This window comes from Suricata suricatta, chromosome 5 (assembly GCF_006229205.1).
Source record: "Suricata suricatta isolate VVHF042 chromosome 5, meerkat_22Aug2017_6uvM2_HiC, whole genome shotgun sequence".
Taxonomy (NCBI): domain Eukaryota; kingdom Metazoa; phylum Chordata; class Mammalia; order Carnivora; family Herpestidae; genus Suricata; species Suricata suricatta.
The window spans coordinates 44,499,154-44,518,195 of NC_043704.1; the positions used below are offsets into that span (position 1 = coordinate 44,499,154).

At 33.7% G+C, this 19,042-nt stretch overlaps 1 pseudogene; it reads right to left on the reverse strand.

Moving 5' to 3' along the window:
- Positions 1-201: 201 nt before the first annotated feature.
- LOC115291121 lies at positions 202-1,217 on the reverse strand (annotated as a pseudogene).
- Positions 1,218-19,042: the final 17,825 nt, after the last annotated feature.

The following is a 19,042-nucleotide window of genomic DNA, read 5'->3' on the forward strand; positions in this document are numbered from 1 at the left end:
TTCTACACACTTCTTAGGAGAAGCTACCACTAGAAACAAATCAATACAAATACATCAAGGGCTGAACAATACCGGTAGTGGGTGACAGACATTTGCAGATTCTGCCAAACAAAGAAACTGAATAGGCTAGTGGGGGAGTATTTTACCGTGAAGCAGTGACCTACAGCGAAGACTTTGGATACTCCTCTGCTGGTCTCGCTGCTAATTCTCTTCTTGTTCCTCCTGCAGGCCCTCTTCATCAGGTATCACAAAACTTTCATATGTGGCATAGAGAATGTCCACTATCCTCTGCAATGCAGGATTGTTTTTCCCCTCATCCTCCCTGCAAATCAGTCCAATGTTCCTTAGTTTTCCAAAGCAAAATTCTCTCTCTTTCTCCAAGTCTTCGATGGTAAGTTTCAATACATTGACCTGCTGCATCAGTTCACCTGCTTGCTATCCCTGCTGCCCACAGCAGGAGCCTTTCGCCCGTGGGCCAGACCTGGGAACTGCAGTCGTTCTGAGTGTCCCAATGGGTCTCAGCAGAGCTGCACTGCTAGAGCCGACAGGTCTCCTTGGTTTGTTCAGAGCTGGAGCAACAAGGGAAGGAGCCACTGAAGTTCCTCCACCTTGTCTGACATTTACAGGGTTGTGGACTTTTCTATCACAATTTGCATCATAAAACTTCTTGAGAAGTGCCTGGATGGCTCAGTCAGTTAAGCCTCTGACTCTTGATCTTGGCTCAGATCATAATCACAGTTCAGGTCATAATCACAGTTTATGGGGCTGAGCCCTGCATCCAGCCTGCTTGGGATTCTTTCTCTCCCTCTCTCTCTCTGACCCTCCTCCCTCTTGAAGTCTTTCTCTTTTACTCTCTCTCCCTGTCTCAAACTAAATAAATAAATAAACAAGCAAACAAAAAATCCTTCTTGAACCACTGAACAAATTCAAAATTGTCCTGAAACTTTCCTTTCACTAATTGGTCCACAGGAATTATTTTGTCAACACACATTCTCGAAAGACTGCTTGTAGTATTTGGAAGTTCTGGATGTATTCATCATAGCATCACAGCCTGTCCATAAACTGACAATAGTCGGTCGGTCCCTGAGTGCAACTGTGCATCTTTGTCAGATTCAGCTGCAGAGAGACTCCCTGATCCAGGCCAGCCTGTCATGTCAACTCAGGTTGTCACTGGTGACTGACAATTTGGTGACTGACAAAAGCCCAACAATGTCCATGTAATGGCACCTTCCTAGAAGAGAGAAGAGGGCAAAGAAATGCAACTCATCTATCATGACAAACAGTAAACAGCATAGAACTTTTAAACTTGTTTACATTGTTTTAGTGGTTATTGCAGAGATGAAACTATGAATTTTGAGTTATTTTCATCTAAGTTAATTTGTGCTTTATTACAGACAGAACAAGAAACTTCAGCCACTTTAACTTTCTTATCTCTTCCCAATGCACTGATCTTATGCATATTAATTGTGAATTTAAACTCATCAACACTTTACTATTATTACTGTTAGAATTCATAGAATAATTATATATTATATATAATATGCATTATATATAATAATAGAATACTGTTAGAATTAATAGAATTAATATTTGGATTCACTAATATATTTATAGCCTTAATTTCTGCCTGTATCTCCAAGCTTCTATTCCCTCACCATTTAAACAGCAATATTTAGGGGCGCCTGGGTGACTCAGTTGGTTAAGCATCTGGCTTTGGCTCAGGTCATGATCTCATGGTCCGTGGGTTCGAGCCCCACATCAGGCTCTGTGCTGACAGCTAGCTTAGAGCCTGAAGCCTGCTTCAGATTCTGTATCTCCCTCTTTCTGACTGTCCTTTGCTTGTACTGTGTCTCTCTGTCTCTCAAAAATAAATAAAAAATATTTTTAAAAAATTTTAATAAAAAAATGAGCAATATTTAGTGTTTCCTTTACTTCATTTCTACTATGGTAAATTCTTTCAAGTTTTGTGTGTCTGTAAATGGCTTTTCTCATTTTCATTCTAAAAGAAATTTTCTCGAGCTTTAAACTCCTAGATTGACAGTTATTTTATTTCAGCACTTCAAAAATATAATTTGTCTTCTAGGTTTTACCATTGTTGTTGAGAAAATACACTTAAGTTCTACTGTTGTTCCTTTGACGGTATTATGTTGTTTTTCTCCAGAGGCATGATAAAATTTCTTTTGTCTTTGCTCCTTTTGCAATTTTACTCTGTTGTGTTACTACATAGATTAATTTTGTTAAAATCCTACTTTGGAGTCTTGGGTTTTCCTTAACATATGGTTTATTGTCTTCAGCAGTTTTGGAAATTTTCAGCCATTCTCTCTTCAAAATTTTGTCACCACATTCTTTTTCTTCTCCTTCTGAGACTCTATAAACGTATCCCAGGTTCTCACCACACATAAGGGGAAGGGATCATATACTGTGTCCATACTTCTCACAGAAAGCAATATTCCTGGCAGTTCTGGGAACACTATTGCCTTCCATCTTGTGTTTGTAAGAAGCTACTGTTATTGTTCAATACTGATAACTTAACATCTATATTTTTTTTCTAGGAGAGAATATTCTAATGGTAAAATTGTCTTTTAATGGGAACTATTGTAACTAAGCTAGAGCAAAGATAGAGTAAATTAATTCACTTTTGTAAGAAAGCATACACAGTAAGAAATGTAAGAAACTATTTTGGAAAACAAGAAAGATGATGCTTCTTCCAATGCATTGTTTTAGGAAATAATTCTCACTTATTTGCTTTATTTGTGTTGAGATGGTCCTAAGTTTACATATATTTTAGAAAATCTTGGAATTGATATAAAGCAATAAATATAATTCAAATATCATTCAAACAACTTTGTTTTCATAACTTTTAATTCACTACATAATATCCTATGAAGTAGAATTATAGTGATTATCCAGCACAAATGACAGTTCATCAATATAAGTAGGCTTATTACATGTTACATACGTATATATAAGTATGCATGTATGATGTTAACTTTCTCTTGTTTTTGTTTTGTGTTTTTGTCTACCTAATGAAATGTTTCACCTGTTGTACTATGTTGATACTGTTCTTGCTTTTTAAGCTTAAGAATTCCCTTGGCCACTGTCAGATGGTATTATGATTGAACTGTTAATAGATATTTAATTTGGAGTTCTAATAATAGCTGTGAAGATGTAAAATACTCTATGTATGAAAATGATTTAGAAGGTACAAAGTAAGTATGCCATTCAGATTTTATAATAACTTCTCCTGAGGTTAAGGACATTCAGAAAAATTTTAATATTCAGGTTTTATCTTTAAGATCTACTTTGATTTTAAAGTGTGTAAAACAGCTGTTATCTTTTCCATTTTATTACAGTACATAGAATATAGTCAAAGAATACAATACAAGGGAACCAGGATCTTGTTGGCTAGATACATATGAATTGAATTTTATATGATAGAGGCATTCAACATTCACTCACATTTCAATTGTTCTGCCTTGTGGTTTAAACATCTCAGTTTAAATCACCTTACCCAATCCAGGTCATGAGCTCTGATTCACAATTACCAGTGTGAACTCCTATATGAATATAAAAAGTTGACTGGTAAAGTAAATACCAATTCATGTATGAATATCGTTATCATTTATTAGAATATAATCCAGAATTCTTAGGTTGTCTGTGTAACACATTTATTTCAAAATATAGAACTAGAAACATATTTCTGGGGGCACATGAGTGGCTCAGTTGGTTAAGCATCCAACTCTTGATTTTGATCAGGCCATGGTCTCATGGTTCATGGGTTCAAGACCCACATCAGACTCTGTGCTTACAGTGTAAAGCCTGCTTGGAGTTCTCTCTTACCCTCTCTGAGTCTCCCCTTTTTTTCTCTCTTTCTCTCTAAAAAAACAAATAAATAAACATAAAAAATTTAAAACATTTCTGAGTTAGTATAGAATAACTGTAAGAAGAGAAAGATTATCTTAGTTCTACTATCATTATTTCTTTGTAATTGATGACTAATAGACACTTCACAAAACCTAAACATTTTCCCATTTTGCTATCTTTATGTAGTGAGAGAAACATAGCTTCTAAGAATTATTTCCCAAGAAATTATTAAAACTTATTGCATATGTTGGTAGAAATATTGAAATTTTAAGGCAAAAATGCCGGGGTTCTTGTCCTAACTCTATGTCTGTAATTTAAATCAAATCATTTTATGAACTTCAGTTCTTTCACATTTGTAAAATTATGTAATAATTATTCATTTTACTAATTAACCTCATAAGCTTTGTTCAGGAATAAAATGCAATATTTTACATAAAATCACTTTGTACATAATAAAGCTCTAATAAATTTAGCTATAACTATTATTAATATTATAAAAATTATACCACTGTGTAAAACATGCTAATGAACCCTAATTCAATATAGTTATGAAAAATGTCATCATTAAAAACCAATTCGTTTCTGTCTATTGAAGGAATCTAATATATGACCAGTACCTGCCATTCATAGGCTCTTTTAGTTATTCTCTAAATCATATTTAGATTCGTTTGGTAAACTATATTTTATACTTTTGAGGAGAAAGAAATTGAGACCTAGAGGAATAAGTAGTTTGTCCAAGAAGCACAAATAATAACATTCAGAACCTACATTTAATTCCTGCTTTTGAATTTGAATTCTCTTGAGTTTCAACTAAAAAGTCTGAGACACCCACTTCTGTCTCACTAATTTACTGATTAGAATGGAATAAACATATATGCAACTACTGAAAATAAGTGTTAAGACGTTGAAATTCATTTATAAATCTGGCATCATTCATGTTTTATGAGAGTCCACGTGTGTACATTCTGCGTACATGAAAAATCTTCAACTCGGCAAAATATGCTCTCTTCAACAGAGGATTGCCACTTTAAAGAATAGTACTGTTTTCCTGAACATACGATCAAAATGCATACATCAGCTTGGGGAAAGGCTAACCTTATCCTTGTTTCAAACCCCATTTCTCCATTAACATCTTTTAGTTTCCATGTATGTGATCATTAGGGTATTTTGACTGTGGCCAGGTTTATGGATGAATTCCAAGATGATTAAATACAGGATGTACCTTGAAGAAATAATGAAACAGAATCAGATGGGGTGCAAGCCTTAGGAGAAGGTTATGGTAAAAGGGAGGAGTTGTGGAAATGCTACTGATATCACTAGATTCACAGATGAATTATGGTATTCTGAGCGAACGTCATATAAATAATTTTTTTTTCTAAAGAGACAAAATGTCCTAATGCTGTGTTACAGCAAGCATGTTAAGAAGGAGTCAAAAGTTCTTCCTGATAAAGCAATAATATTTTTCTGATTTTTTAACTAACAGTTTCAGGCTTACCAAAGGCTTCCTGGGTTTACTACTATATACCAGACATTTTCACATTTAATTACTGAAATCTTCACGATGGCTCTAGAAAACTGGTATTAATAACCTCACATGCAGATGAGGTGGTAACATAAGTTGCTTAAAGTAAAAGGCATCTTAAAAAGTGACTGAATCCAGACTACATACTCAAAATCCAATATTCCTTTAAGTACCACCAGCTGTGAGGACATTTCCTGTTATTATTGAAATGTCCCTACTAATTATGATAGAAATTTGAATTTGACAGACCTAACAGACTCCAGATGAGGGCTTCAATTCTTTTAGTGGATCTCATCAGCAGGATCACCCTGATAACATCAGTTTTCCAGTCTCTCACACAGATGTTGCTGGGAAAAATCACAAAATCATACAAAAGCATCCTCAGAAGCTAAATTCTATTATCTTTGTACTCAAACTCCAAGGTCCAGCTAGTAATGCTTTAATCAACTGGCTGCGGCTTACCTATCTTGCAGATTTTCTGTTACATGGTTACGTCTCTGGCTGGTTTCAGTAATATTCTCTTCTCTTGGTGGGTTTAGTGTTTAGTGTTAAAAAATCTCATTGTGATGTTAACCTCATTTTTTATCAACTGACCTTTCTTTTATTGAAAGTAACCCGGAGCAAGTTCTATAGCAAACATGGAGGTAAACTGATCATAAATCATGTTGGAGACATGAACTATGGAGAGTAAAAAATAACATTAATTCATAAAACCATAAGTTGAGGTCATATATTCAAAGCAAAAATCCTCTCCATGGCCTTCCTGACAAGGGACCATTATAGGTTTTCTCTTTGAAGGAACTTTTTTTTTATTCCACAGGAGGATGAGGAAATTTCAAAAAGAATCTATTAACTGTGCTGGAGAGCTTGACTTCTAAAAGATACAATCTCAGCTCTTTAAATTCTATGCCATCCCTAGCAGAAATGTGGCAAATATGACTTTGTAGGTTTCTGTGAGCAGCTTTTATTGAAGAGGTTAAGCCATTGTTCAACCATGACTCTAAATCCTCTCAAAATGAACACATGCTTCTGAATTGATCTTTAGTCAGTCATGTACCCTAGCCTCTTCTGCTTTTAAAATATCCATGACCTTCCCAGAGCACACATCAGCGTAGAATAATGTTTCTTTCATATATGATATTAAACATTGTAAGGAAAGTATACATTTAGAACAGACTTTTAAATGTAGGGGAACTAAATCAACTTAGTCTCATAAAATTTCTACTTCTTTTAAAAAAAAACTTTAAAAATTTTTAAATTCTACTTCTTTTAAAAAACGAATTTTGGGGTGCCTGGGTGGCTCAGCCAATTGAGCATCCAACAACAGCTCAGGTCATGATCTCATTGTCCATGAGTTCAAGCCCTGTATTAGGCTCTGTGCTGACAGCTCAGAGCCTGGAACCTTCAGATTCTGTGTCTCCTTCTTTCTGCCTCTCCCTTGTCTGTGCTCTATCTCTCTCTCTCAAAAATAAATACACATTAAAAAAATAAATTTATATTTTGTATACATTCAAATATGGATTGGAAGGTAAAATAAAAATTATGAGATTATATAAGAATTGTATTTTTGATCATTTTTCTTGTTTTATTGTATAATAATAATTACAAAGAACATATACTTTCAGCATAAAATGCAATTGAACTTTAAGCACATTGTTTCCTGAGATGATGAAAAAGGAATGTTGTCTCTGAGAAAAGTAGAACTCTGTCTTTCACTGTGGTTCAAATTCAACCTCTCAAGGACTAACATGTGTTTTCTAGAAAAAGCGGGAGAGGACTATGAACAAAACTTAAAAAATTATATTTCCACAGTCACCTGAGTGGCTCAGTCAGTTTAAGCATCTGACTTCAGCTCAGGTCACAATCTCATGGTTCTTGAGTTCAAGCCCCACAATGGGGTCTCTACTGTGAGCACAGTGGCTCAAAAATAAATAAATAAATAAACATTTTTTAAAAGACTATATTTTTAGATAAAGGTGCTATAAAATCATGAGGTATAAAATAGTGCTATTTTTTCAATAAAACAAAAATAAGATATATGCTGTTTTTCCACACTGCATATTTAGTGGGAACTTTGAGGACTTTAATTCAACAACAACATCTATACAGTCTGTTGGGTCCCACGGGAGCTGACAGATTAGTTTCATAAACTCACACGGGTTACTCCTGAAGAATATTCAAAAATATTGAGAAATTTTGGAGGGTGCCACATCAGTTAAGTAAGGTCCTAAAGATGAGGATTAGAAGCAGAGAAATCTGAGCTTCTTATACTACAGAAATTCAATTTTTACTGAAGGCCTATGTTCCATAGAAACCTTACAAAGAACAGCCCTTGTAACTTTTTCTTCCCAAAAGCCAGGTATATTCCTGTGAATATTTTTTCAGTTGGTAAAATTATAAAATGGCTTTTTCAAAGTGTTCTGAATTGGTCTCATACCTAGAAACGTACTAAATGTTAGCTCTTAATATACAACATGAGGAGCTTTCATGATATTTTAAGAAGTTTAAACAGTGGACTCTTTAGGAAGTCACCACTGCAGCAATGAGAAAGAAGGAAAAAAGGAAAGCAAGACAAGCAAATTTCCCAGTCTAGCATGGAAAATACAAACACAGTTATAAATATGTGACACTATGCAAAGTCATGAGACAATACAGCAGACACTGTAGTTCTATGCCTCACATCAGCTCAACCCATGTAAATTCAGTTACAGCTGTGATCCAGAGTATCCGGATGAAGCCGATAGATAGCTTCATTTGAAATCCTTTGCTTTCTAGCACTTTAGGAGTTTACTCCACCTACCATTGTTGGCCCAAAGTAGACATGGGAAATTACAACACCAACACCCGAAGAAGCTTTCAACCAACTGGGCTGGTACTGGTAGTCCTGTTTTCTGTTGCGAATATTGTGATGTGTGTCTTCTAGAGATACTTAGGGTGTCCCCATTGTTAATTGTGGCCCTGTTTCACACAATGGTAAAATGATTACACATTCTTTTCCTTTATTGTTTCACTTACCCTACTCACTCACTTGTGCTTCCTATAACTACCTCCCAAATTAATAAGCTGAATTTGTCTCTGTTTTGCCATCGTTTTTACTTTGGTTGAGGGGTGAAAAGATTACAAAGAGAGTTGGAATGAGAGATGGCAGTAGATGGCAGCCTTCAGAATGAGCTTTAGGAATTGTGTCACTTGGTCAGATGTCAATGAGGATTACACTGTTGGTGGTAAATGTGATGGTGACAACTCCTGGGAGAGTGCTAACTTGGCAAGGTGTACCTTCCCGAATGACTAAGATCCTCACCATAGCAGATGTGGATGAATAGGAGGAAGCACACTGTCATGCACACATTCTCCAGCTCTTGAAAAACATGAGACTGTAAAAAGTATGGTGGAGCTCACTGGCATTTTCTGACCACTCTTAAGAAGAAAGAGAGAAAGGCGCTAAGCTAGCCTCCTCTTGGAGAAGATCACCAACGGTTACTTGGAAGAGATGAGACATTTTAAGCTCTTAAATGGAACTGACAGAAACAAACATTTCAATAGTACAAATGAAAAGCTTCCCTGTGTTGGGGGAAAACTATTAGCAATTTCTTGGAGGCTAGAGTGAGGGGCTAGTGACAGATCTGGACAAGGTGTCCAAGGCCAGGTCAATGAGGATTTTATGTGACATTTTACCCTCTTATTTTTATTTTAACATGGATTTTATCCTATCGGTAATAAGTAATGATTCTTGAAGGCCGTATAATGCTACCAAATTCAGAAAATGATATGACATGTTATCAATTTTTTCAAGAATAGAGCAAACAATACTATTATAGATGCACAGGAAAGCAGTTAATTTATCATATTAATGGATGCTTAAGGACATTAGGGCTTATTTCTTATAGAAACTGATTTGAGAAAAGCTTAAGGGTATCATAATGGATCTTACTACTGCTTTAGTTTAAATATATCATTCTTGGGGCACCTGGGTAGCTCAGTGGGTTAAACGTCTGACTTCACCTCAGGTCATGATCTCATGGTTCATGGGTTCAAGCTCCGTGTCAAGCTCTGTGCCGACTGCTAGCTCACAGCCTGGAGTCTGTCTGTCTTCAGATCCTGTGACTCCTTCTCTCTCTGACCCTCCCTTGCTCACGCTGTCTCTCTCTCCCTCTCAAAAATAAATAAAACCATTAAAAATAAATAAATATATCACTCTTTACTTAAACTTGGATTCTTTGAAATGAATACCAAATTGAATGAGGCAATGTACTTCACATTCCTTCATGCTCAGAAATAGGACCAAACTAGACTACCTGAGACAAAATAGAATCCTTAACAAAAAGATCTTAAATATGTCTTGAAAAAGTACTCTCCTGCCTGAAATAATGAGGATGGAGTTCATCTTTGCTGTTTCTTTTCAATTCTGGATCTAACCTTCAAAGCAACAACTCATACACAATCACGGTTTCATAAATTATGTTCAAATTTAGTACCTTAAAATCTAATTTTGGGCTGTGATTTGAAAGTTGGAAATTTATCCTTTAAAACATATGAGAAATGTGTTTTTTTTTAATTTGGTTGTATTCTTTGATTTCTATGGAAATTTGTCTATACAAATTGGGTAACCAGAAACTTTGAATGAGGAAAAACAGGATGAAATTGTTAAAAGAATTTCAATTTTAGATTGAATTATAAGTGTGACTAAATTTACAAACTTTTTTGGTAAGTCAACAGGTGACTGTTTTGACTCTATGATTCTATAATAGTTATTTTAACATTATGCTAAAATACTATGTTAAACAAATTAGTAGCTACATGTAGAACAATAACATTTATGTAAGTTACATTTATTTATACCTCAAATTTTCATTATATTTGCATAAACCAATAACAAAGAAATTATTGCATTCACACCAGTAACAAACCATATATAAGATAGTATTATATTCAAAACCCTTTTCTCTATAATTTCAGAGACTAAATTTAAAAAATAAATAAAACTTAAAACTTCAATTATTTCAAACTATTAATCAGAATATACTGGTTTTGCTGCCAGAAAAATGAACAAGCTTCAAAAATCTCAAGTCTTAAATCAATAAAGCTTGCTTTTTTTCTTTTTATCAATACTAAATGTCCAGTGCAAGAGAATTGGACAATGGTTGGAGACAATGCTCTAAGTACCTACCCATAAATCCAGGTTGTCTGAGGTTCAACAATATGATTGTCATCTTCTTCAACTTGGGAGGAGAGAATATAAAAAACTCCAAACTATTGTCCTATAATCTATCCTAGAAATGACACCTACTAATTTTTTTTACAGCCCATTGTCCAGAAATAGTTACATATCCCCACCACGTTGCAAGAAAACTTAAAATTTTCATATTCCATGTTCTTGGGAGAAGCACAGTTGGGTTCTTTGAAATTAATATCAAATTAAATGGGAAAATATACTTCTCATTCCCTCATGTTCAGAAAAAGGATCAAACTAGACTACCTGAGACAAAATATCAGATATCATAACAAAAATATCTCAAATATGTCATGAAAGATTACTGTACATAAAAGATTACTGAGAATCTGAATACCTATAAGCATTAATTACATATGCCAAATTATTAAGAACTATAATTAAATTATCAAATTTTAAAATGGAAACCATAAATATCACATCATTGTCACTATAATGAACTAAAACAATTTGTTCAAGTGGTATGCCTTGAAGAGTGGATACATAATAAACTGATTTTATTACTGTCCACAGACTTCTATCAAAGAAAGTACTATTGAAACAAATAGGTATTAACACAACTACCTTGAATTTATGCAAACTCTTATTGTCAAGACTCCACAAAACATTTATTCAGATTATTATTCAGATTTGGTTGAATAATGCATGTACTCACGTTTTCCTTGGAATTAGCAAAAATATTCTGAATTGAAATATATGTCACATCAATTTTACTAAATATAGAGAAAATAATGAAAAGTTTGATTATCAAAATAACTTCAGCCTTTATTACTCAGCACCACTTAGTTTGAATACTTGTCTTCTCTAATTCATGTATCATTTAATATCTGTTATTTTTAATAGTTTACATTTCTTCATTGATTATCCACTTTAGTGATAGAAATGGAGTTTTTTGCAAGATCTGTATATGTAATACAGATATATGTTATAATTAACTACACAGTGCAACTTGTAGCCATGACTTGATTTTCTAAAGCTTTCGTTTCTCTCTATTCCTGAACACAGAATGACAAAAGAAGACAAAAACAAGATTAAAAGCTAATGCACTCCAAATCAGCAACAACACTCATTTCCGATTGGTAGGATTAAGGTATTTATTTCTCTTGGAGACATTTTTCTGTGTATTTTTTTTATCACTCTTTCCCATAATAATCTTGGTAACCATAACATATAGTATAAAAAAAAGTAAAGACATCAGAATTTCTAAGTTAAAAAATATTTTATTCTGTATATAAACTTTCTATGTTTGAATGCAGTTGACCACTTATTAATTGTATGAACTTTGGGAAATTGTAATTCTCCACCTCAAGATTACGTCCCCTTAATATATATTGATGAATGTGCTAGTTGTCCAACAGTATCTACTTTTTGTCTTCCAAAGAGAACATTTTTTCAAGATATAAGATTTCCCAAAATGAAGACTATATTTCTTAAGTTTTTCTTCCTTTGTATTTCTGTTTGTGATTGAGTTCTAACAAATGAAAGCTGTCATATATTTCTGGATATCTCTAGCTTACTCCCTTTTACTTTTTCCTAATCCCTCTCTTCCTACCCTTTCTTTTCAACCTCAACCACACCACACCATCACCCTACTCCTCACCATGGAACAGTTGGAAGGAGGCTGAGGCTATGAGGATTTCATGGAATAGAATCATCATATATATTCTTCACTTCAGAAAAATATAAGCATCTCTCTGCTTTAAGCCACTGTTACTTTTAGTTTTCTGTAAATTTTAGCCACACAAAATCTTAACTTGATACATAATATCTCAAAGAATTATTGTGGAAATTAAATAATATTTCATGTTTGTTTAGCAAGCTGCCTCTTATTTAGTAAATATTTAGCTAAATGTTTCCTCTCTTTTTTAATTTAAATCCAAGCTAGTTAACATGTAGTGTAATGATTTCAGAAATAGAATTTAGTGATTTATCACCTAACACATAATACCCAGTGCTCATCCCATCCATTACCTTCCTTAATGCCCATCGCCCATTTAGCCCAGCCCCCCACCCAACACATCACCAACAACCTTCAGTTTGTTCTCTGTATTTAAGAACCTCTTATGGTTTGGCTCCCTCTCTGTTTTTATCTTATCTTGTTTTTGCTTCCCTTCCCCTATGTCCATATATTTTGTTTCTTGAATTCCACATATAAATGAAATCACAAGATATTTGTCTTTCTCTGACTTATTTTACTTAATGTAATACACTCTAGTTACATCCAAGTTGTTGCAAAAGACAATATTTCATTCTTTTTGATGGCCAAGTAATAGTCCATATATATTAATACATATTAATATATATTACATTTTCTTTAGCCATTCATTAGTCAATGGACATTTGGCTCTTTCTATACTTTGGCTATTGCCAGTAGTGCTGTTATAAACATTGGGGTACATGTGCCCCTTTGAGTAGCAATTTTGTATCTTTTGGATAAATACCTAGTAGTGCAATTGCTGGGTCATAGGGTACTTTTATTTTTAATCTTTTGAGGACCTCATATTATTTTCTAGAATGGCTGATCAAGGTTTTCATTACCACAAGCAGTGCAAAAGATTTCCTCTTTCTCTGCATCATTGCCAATATCTGTTGTTGCCTGAGTTGTTCATTTTAACCATTCTGACAGGTATGTGGTGGTATCTAATTGTGGTTATGATTTGTATTTGACAATGAGTGATGTTGAGCATCTTTGTATGTGTCTGTTAGTCATCTGGACGTCTTCATTGGAAAAGTGTCTATTCATGTCTTTTGCCCATTTATTCACTGGATTATGTTTTTTAGGTGTTGAGTTTGGTGAGTTCTTCATATATTTTGGATACTAACCCTTTATCTGATATGCACTTTTAAATTTCCTCCTTAATTTCTTGTTTAACCCATTCATTCTTTAGTAGGATGTTCTTTAATCTCCAGTTTCATGGTCTTTCCAATTTTTTTATTGTGGTTGATTTTGAGTTTCATAGCATTGTGCTCTGAAAATATGCATGGTATGATCTTGATATTTTTGTACTTGTTGAAGGCTGATTTGTGACCCAGTATATGATCTATTCTAGAGAATGTTCCATGTGCACTTGAAAAGAATGTGTATTCTGCTGCTTTAGGATGAAATGTTCTGAATATATCTGTAAGTCCACCCAGTTCAGTGTGTCATTCAAAGCCATTGTTTCCTTGTTGATTTTCTGCTTATATGATCTGTACATTGCTGTAAGAGTGGTGCTGAAGTTCCTCACTATTGTACTATTATTATCAGAGTTTATGTTTGTGATAAACTGATTTATGTATTTGGGTGTTTCATGTCAGAGGCATAAATATTTATAATTGTTAGATCTTCTTGGTGGATAGGCCCCTTAATTATGATACAATACCCTTCTTCATTTTTTATTAGTCTTTATTTTTAAATCTAGTTTAAGTACAGCTACTCCAGCTTTCCTCTGTTGACCATTAGCATAACAGATGGTTCTCCATCTCCTTCCTTTCAATCTGCAGTTCTCTTTTCATCTAAAATAAATCTCTTGTAAGCAGCATATGGATGGGTCTTTTTTCTTATCCATTCTGATACCCTATGTCTTTTGATTGGAGCATTTAGTCCATTTACATTTAGAATGATTATTGAAAGGTATGAATTTTGTGCCATTGTGTTGCATATAGAGTTGGTGTTTCTGATAATGTTCTCTGGTCCTTTCTAGCCTCTGTTGCTTTTGGTCTTTTTTGTTTTGTTATGTTTTTTCTCCACTCAAAGGGGGTCCCTTAAGATTTCTTGCAGAGCTGGATTAGTGGTCATGAACTCCTTTAATTTTTGTTTTGGAAACTCTTTATCTCTCCACCTATTTTGAATGGCAGCCTTGCTGGATAAAGAATTTGGGGATGCATAATTTTCCCTTGGAGCATGCTGAATATAATCTGCTAATCCTTTCTGGGCTGCCAAGTCTCTGTGGATAGATTAGTTTCTGCTGTGACCCTGATCTATCTTCCTTTACAGGTTAAAGACTTTTTTTCCCTTGCTGCTTTCATAATTCTTTCCTTGTCTGTGTATTTTGTGAATTGGACTATGATATGCCTTGGTGATGGTCAGTTTTTGTTGAATCTAATGGAAGTCTCGGTGTCTTGGATTTTAATGTCTGTGTCCTTTCCTAGATTAAGAAAGTTTTCCAATATAACTTGCTCCAATAAACCTTCTTTCCCTTTTGCTCTCTTCATCTTCTAAGACTCATATGATTTAAATGTTTTTCCTTTTTAATAAGTCACAGAGTTCTTTAAGTCCTTTGTCATGATCTTTTGCCTTTGTTTCCCTCTTTTTTCCGTTTCTTTATTCTCCATAATTTTATCAACTATATTGCTGACTCTCTGCTCTGCTTAGTCCATCCTTGCCATCATGGCACCATTCGAGATTGCATCTCAATTATAACATTTTTAATTTTGGCCTGGATAGATTTCATTTATCTCCACAGAGAGAGATTCTCTGGTGTCTTCTATGTTTTTATTAACTCCAGAAAGTATTCTTTTTATCGTGGCTCTAACTTCTACTTCAGATATCTTACTTATATCTGTATTGATTAAGTCCCTGGCTGTTATTTCTTCCTATTCTTTCTTTAGGGGTGAAATCCATTTTGTCGTTTTGGAGGAAGAAAAAAATTAGTAAAATAAAAAGTTAAAATTAAAAAATTATAAACAAAAAAATAAAGGAAGTTAGATCCTAGGTGTGTTTCATCTGCAAGTTGAAAGAAGCTTGTTAGAATAGAGATAAAAGGGAAAATGGAGAAAAAAAAGTAAGAAAAATTTTAAAACTAAAAAAATATATAAGATACAATAAAATGAAGAAAATGAAATAGTATAAATTTTTTTAAATAGAGTAAAAAACATTTTCTCTTTTTGTATACAAAAAAGAGAAAGAAAAGAGAAAATAATATAAGCAAAAACAGAAGCAAAGAAATGAACAAATAAGTGAGCCAGGAAACAGAATGTAACCTGAATGAAGTTACATCCAGTTTTCTCTAGAACTGAAACTCTGAAACACTCTATAGTCTGTACACTAAGCAGATGGAGAGATTTTTACTGGTTTTCTGGGGGATGTACTTGGAAGGACCCAAAACATCAGACTGCTCTTCATCGTTTATAGAGTCCTGCTGGTATTGAAACTCTAGCCTTTCTCATCATCAATGGTTTTGGGGAACAGATTTCTTGTTCAGTGATTTGTGAGTGTTTTCATTCTTCCTCTCTCTCTTTCTCCAGGTATTTTTGGGGGAGTGCTATTCTTGCATGATCCTGACGCACTGCACTCTCCCCTTGTCTCTTTTTCTCTCTGTCCTCTCTCTGTGAGAATAGCTCCCTACCCTCCATGGCTTTTCTCTCCGCCAGTTCACCCCTCCACACAATGTACCTGTGAAGTTCTTTGTTTCAAGCTAGCTATGCAGATTGTTGCATTAATCCTCAGATCAATTTCCTAGGTGTTCAAAATGGTTTCATACTGATCTAGCTGCATTTCAGGGACAAGACTAGCTGGGGTTCTCCATGCTTCTAAGCCATCTTAACTACTCCCTCCTAAATGTATCCTCTTTTAATATTTATTTAAGGGATGTCCATTATCACCATTAATATTTAACATAATACTGGAACTCATAGTTTCAGCTAGCAGATAACAAAAAGAAATAAAAAATATCCAAATTGGCAAAGTAGAAGTCCAACATTCACCATTTGCAGACCGCATGATACTCTACATAGAAAACCCCAAAAGACTTCACCAAAAAATTGCTAGAATACATGATCAGCAAAGTTGCAGGATATAAAATCAACAAACAGAAATCTGTTGCATTTCAACATACAAATAATGAACCAGTAGAAAAGGAAATCAAGGAATTTATCCCATTTACAATTGCACCAAAAACAATGATACCTGGGAATAAACCTAACCAAAGAGGTAAAGATCTGTACTCTGAAAACTATAGAACACTTAATGAAAGAAATTCCAAAGGACATGAAGAAATGAAAAAATAGTTATTTAAAACTACTTATGTGTGTTAAAGCAAAAGGGGTCAATTTAGGAAACATTTATTGATAAGCTCCTCTTTCTAAGCCTTGCAACAAAGAAAAGAAAGCTAACTTCTACTCTTACCAAAAAAAAAAAAAAAAAAAGATTGGGAATAAATACTAAAATAGTTATAAGAAAACAAAGACTAATGCAACTTTACACAATTCAGTTATAAACCAGAAGTTGTATGGATTAACAGGAATTTTAGGCAGTTATTGTTTCCAGACAATCCTTATATATATTTAAAAACCTAAAAATGTTTGTAAGCCAAATAGTTCACCATATATGTACATATACATACCTCTGTGCTTGATTATAGAACTTTAAATTAAAAATTTTTTTCTGAAAGACTAATTTTAAATGATGAAATTGTTCTTCATATTTATGTCACATATCTGTTTGTAATCATATACTATGTTAACTCCTAAAGTTCAAGATTCCAAATTTTAAATATTGCCCATATAATGGGGTTTTCATGGGTCTTGTGTTTTTTGAGTCCCTATTTGTCAACATAAGTCATAGATTGTAGTCTGAAAAAGGTTTTGTTTATATTTAGTATTATGATCTATTTATAGTAAGTGCTTCATATTTATTTTCTTATGAGACCACCAGTTTCTTTAAAAAGAAGCTCAACCAGCTAAACTTTATTCCAAATTAAAATGTCAAGTTTATGATATCCAGGTCAATGAATATATTTATTCCACTGGTAAGTCAATAAATCTCTTAAGGTAAGGGTCCAAGGCAAACAAAATGATCACATTAGGTGAGACAGTTTCATTCTTTATTAACTTCCAACTAAACATATTGTAGTTAGTGTTAATTGATATTTTAGACCATTATTTAGCTTTATATTCCAACTAAAATATCAAAGAGTGCCAGAGTCCAGCTCCAACAGGTCCATGGATCCCTGAAGGATGGATGGTGTTGGCAAAAAGGAGTGAAAGACCTTTGGTTTCTTTCTGATCACCAGACAGGCATTTCTGCACTGACCAGAGAGTCAGCGTTATTTATTGAAAAAAATGCATGGGGTACAAAACAGAAGTGGCAATTGCCTTAGACAATGAGTTACGATGACAAATTCTTTGGGATGTAAAAATTCCCCAGAACACAGATGGGCAAAAGACTCATGCATAATCTTTATCAATAGTGATTGATGTAGGTAACTTAGATGCTTATCACATAGGGAAGAAAGGTATCTTTAGCATTCAAATATAAGACAATGTTTTTAGCATAGCAAAGGCAAGAATTAGTTCTTTGTGAGCAGGGATCAATAGCCTGTTTTCTCAAAGGGAAGACAATCAAGTTTCTCAGGAATGTAATATTTGCTCCTATAATCACAAAAGAAGAAACTTTTATAATAAGTTCCTTCACAAGGTACAATTAGTATATTTTTAGCATAAGAGGAGAAGTCATTCCTGATACCAGTCAGCAAGGCACCTTGCAAGGGGGTCAGTGCTTAACCAAAAATAATTCAGTTGAGGGTAGACATCGGTTGCCAACTGATGGTGGGAGGCCCTGCAAACCCACCTTAACTCACAAGGAGATTTTTTTCAACTCATGAGCTCAGAAATGGCTTCCAGCAAAAGAGTAAACACTCTTATTGAAGTTTATCAGATGATGTTTTATTTGTAATAATAAGGATAAAAATGATAAAAGTTTATAAAATATGTGTATTTTGACAAAAATATATTAAAAGTATTTGAATTTTTGTGGTTTTTTTTCTGCTACATATAATCAATAAAACAATTTCTATGAAACATATACAAATCTTAAAAATCAAGTAATTTATTTTAGTACGTTGGTGATTTTTATGAACAGATTGAATTAGACTAGACATTTGTTAATTCCCCATTCAACAAAATACTTGAAAGTTTTTTTGAATCTTTCAAGGTAGTCTCAGGTCATATTTAAATACTGATATATTTTTTTAATATAACACAATTTATTTTTTTAACATATGCAATTATTTTCCATCATTTACAATATAGTAGTTACAATGACACTCCAAACAGAAAAGCAAAGTAAAAAATCAAAACCCCAACTTCTATTTCATGTAATTAGACTTATACAGAAATTAGAAGGTTAAGTAACAACTAGTTAATCACCTAATTTCACAGCTGTCTGAAGTGGCAATCATTATATAGCAGCTTATCTATGATACAGTCAAGATACATGATACAATTTATTACTTGCCCATAAGCTAAAACACAGCCTGCTTAATACCTTTCCTTAAATTCCACCTCTATACTACAATATACTTGAGGTCCATGCAAAAAAGTAGCTACCTTTTATATAGGAAATAGATGATTAAGTCTTTGGTGTTGTAAAAGCAACTTCATTTAAACATAACCACCTCCACCACCAAAAAAATAAAAATAAAAAAAAGAGAGGAAAAAAAGAGGTA